At 28.9% G+C, this 3,852-nt stretch overlaps 1 long non-coding RNA gene across 1 annotated transcript; it reads right to left on the minus strand.

Annotated features, from left to right (window-relative positions):
- Positions 1 to 1,468: 1,468 nt before the first annotated feature.
- Positions 1,469 to 3,011, minus strand: LOC120580510 (uncharacterized). The gene is made up of 3 exons (XR_005646242.1): positions 2,708 to 3,011; positions 2,500 to 2,563; positions 1,469 to 1,502 (listed from the first exon to the last, which is right to left on the minus strand). It is a non-coding gene; the product is annotated as an uncharacterized lncRNA (long non-coding RNA).
- Between the last annotated feature and the right edge of the window lie 841 nt (positions 3,012 to 3,852).

Raw genomic sequence — 3,852 nt, forward strand, 5'->3', positions numbered from 1 at the left:
AATTCACTGCATCCAAGTTAATAGCATATAAATGCCTACAAATATTACAATAAAACTAAAGATGGCGGGAATATTCATGGCTCCGGATCTGCAACGTTGACGTTTAGATCATTGATTAAATAATTAATCTTTAGTAGGAATCAAATGAACACATGAACAAGATGGAATATCAAACAACGACGTACAAGCACCGAACAATACAGCACCGCACTCAAACGATGAAATTACAAAGAAAAAACCTAGATCTATATAAATCACTTTTTTTAATTGAAAAAGAGAGAAAAATATGAAGAGAGGTGATTTCGAGTCAAAATTGATTGAAAACCACCCCTCAATAAAAAAAATTGAAGACAAAACCTATTGAAAAAATTAGGGCAACTTGTTGTACAATAAAAAAAATGAAAGAAAAAACATACTGAAAAATTTAAGGTCAACTTGTTGGAGAGGGATAAGTTATAGAGAGAAAGAGAACCATGATTTTGTTAGTAGCCATTAAATAGTTTATTTTTCTTAAAAAAATTTAATTAATGTTTCCATTAAAAATTATTGAATAGAGAATAGAGATTCCTAAGATGTTTATTGAGTCTTTCTTAAGAATCTTTATTCAATAATTTTTAATGAAAACATCAATTATTTTTTTTAAGAAAAATAAACTATTTAATGGCTACTAACAAAATAAGAGTTCTCTTTCTCTCTAACTTCTCCCTCTCCAACAAGTTACCCTTAACTTTTTTAGTGTGCTTTTTGTTCCATTTTTTTTTATTGTCCAACAAGTTGACCCAAGTTTTTTCAATAGGTTTTTTCTTCCATTTTTTTTATTGAGGGGGTGGTTTTCAATCAATTTTGATTCAAAATCACCTCTCTTTATATTTTTCTCTCTATTTCAATCTAAAAAAGTGAATTTCATATAGATTTAGGTTTTTTCTTTGTGATTTCTTTGTCTGAGTGCGGTGATGTATTGTTCGGTGCCTGTACGTCGTTGTTTGATATTCCGTCTTGTTCCTGTATTCATTTGATTCTTATTGAAGATCAATTATTCAATCAATGATCCGAACGTCAACGTTGCAGATCCGAAGCCATGAATATTTCGGTCATCTTTAATTTTATTGTATTATTTGTAGGCATTTGTATGTTATTAACTTGGATGTTGCAAGTTTGTTGTCAGATTTATTTTAGGTTCTAAACAATGTTGAATGATGTACTAGTCAATTTGCAATTTGAATGAATATAGTTTTGTTTTTTCTTCTTAAAAAAACAAGAAAAATTAATTTAGTACAAACAATTGTCCCCAAATTATTAGACTCTTAGGAACTCAAATGCAATGCATACATGCACAATAGCTTGCTAGGATTCATTCACCTCGTCATTTTCATCTTCCATACAATTAATCAAATCACTGACATAAACTCTTCACTGCATTTGAAATTTCAATGGCGGAGGAAGAGAACAACGACATTGTCACATATGTTGTGCAAATCAAAGTCACCCTCATTGTCCCAGACCTATAGAGAAACCCATTCCTGATGATGATGATGATGATCGAGAAACACTACCTACTTTCAATCAATTGTTTCTGAAACTTATTGTTATTTAACATCATAATACAATTTTATTTGACCAAAAAGCGATATTATTTTTTAGGGAAGTCATATTATTTTGTTAAAACCACCATAAACAACAATAAAAAAAAATTGACAAAAGAAAAATAAAAATAAAAACTATTATATTCATCATTTTTTGACCAAAATATTATTATATAATTTACATTCAATTACATAATAATTATTCTCATAATAGTTTTTATATAAATCACACCCAAAAAAATATATTAGTGTATTTTCTTTTCTTTGAATCTTAGATTCAATAAAAAAAAATTATAGTAGAGGAACCTTTGATAATCTCCTGTTGTTGATTTTGCTTCAAGGTAGTTCAACTCAAACCCTTGATTGAATTCAATTCAATTTCAATTTGATTTGATTAATAGTTTTATTTTATTTGCTAAATCTATGAATTGTTTAGGTGTTGCTTTCAATTATATATTAATAGAATAATTAAAATAATATTTATTTATTTATCTTCTCTTCAATTCAATTTGATTCAAATAATTGATTTTTTTTTCTTCATTCACTTAGGTGTTACTTCAATATTGAAGGGAATAATGATTTTTGATTTTTTTTTTTTTTTTACTGTTAGTTTTGATGATTTTGTCAATTTGTTAGTTTGAATTATTTTTCTGAAAAAATTTGTGTGAAATAATTATATATTATGACAAAAACAAAAGAAAAGAATTATTTAGTTTGAATTATTTTTCTGAAGAAATGGTGTGTGGATGTTGGTTGTTGTTTAGGTTTCATTGTTGATTGAATTTGGGAAAAATCGTACAATCAATATGAGTTGGTGTTAATGTTTAATGTTTGCGAGTATAAATATTAAAAAAGATCAAATGAATTTACAAAACAAGATTAAATATTATATATTAAGAGATAGAAAATGATTTACCTCCAATATCAGATCATTGTGAATAATCGTTCTCGTCCATTGCGAAGTAAAGCTCTTCAAAACGCTAAAAAAATCATCAAAGAGTCGCAAAAATTAAATTAGATTACTTTGATTGTTAGAAGATCTAAAATTTAGGCAAATAGTAAATCTATAAAATTGAATCCTGTGAAACTTGCTATAAAAATTAGATCAAGATGGATTTATCAACCTCTATTATAAAAAGCGGATGGCGCGGCTGAAACGCCTACATCATGCCCAGTTGTGTTGGTGTGGTACGAAAGGGGAAAGTGGCCGGTACAACGCGGTGTCAATTTGGGCAAAGGTGGTCGCCGCAACCTTGTAGTTAAAAAAATGAGAAAAAATAGGTGTATGATACAAATAGAAGAAGCAGAGAGAGGATCGATAGTAGATAGGATGAAAGAGAGAAGAAAACAATGGAGGTGTCAAGGATTGATATGATAAATGATGCAGAGAAATAAGCGAACAATGGAAGAGAGAATGATGAAGAAAGATGTGGTGCGGCAGCAATGTATTTATTTAGGGTTACAGAAATAACTTAGGCTATTTAGGCCTACTGTATGGGCTTAGGTTAACCGTAGTCCAAAAAAAAGTAAGTTGTATAGTGGAAATTTTGTGATATACCCCTACATATGTACTTTCACCCGCACAATTAAAAATAAAAATTTAAAAAAATCCAATTTTACTCTTTTTCAATTTAACTTTATATACATTGATTTTTCACCATCACTTTCAACATTTTCTAATCCATTAAGAATTCACTCTCACATAACATTAAGATATTTATTTCCACTAAAACCACTTAAAACATTTTTTATGTGTATATTTTTCCCTCGAAAATGTCTATAAAATATTTCTTGATTTGAATAAATTTTTGAAATACTCGTATTTATATTTCTGGAAGTCTTGTATAAAACATTTCAGGATTTTTTACAAATTTCAAAAAACACCTTGAAATCTTAACATTTGTAAGTAGGGGCCAATAACACTAGTGGAAAATGTTGATTTGCAAGTGTGAAGTAAGAGGATCCATAATCTATTACCTTAAGGTTTTGAATCAGAGTGTGATGTCTCTCTCATAAGTGTGGTTGTTCTAGCATCGATGTGGACGGTCCACCAAAGCTCCCCTCGTAACCCAACAGAAAACACATCAGCATCCATTTTTCAAATATCATGACTAACAATGTGTAAATAAGTTTTGAAAAATATTGGTTGAAAACCAAGCATCGTATGAATACATAGAAAATATAACACTTTTTACCTCTTCCATATAAACGAACATGAAGAGTTGGTTTAGCATAATAGTACCAATAGAAGGAATAATGAGTAGTTGTA

The sequence above is a fragment of the Medicago truncatula genome, chromosome 5 (genome assembly GCF_003473485.1).
Source record: "Medicago truncatula cultivar Jemalong A17 chromosome 5, MtrunA17r5.0-ANR, whole genome shotgun sequence".
NCBI lineage: Eukaryota > Viridiplantae > Streptophyta > Magnoliopsida > Fabales > Fabaceae > Medicago > Medicago truncatula.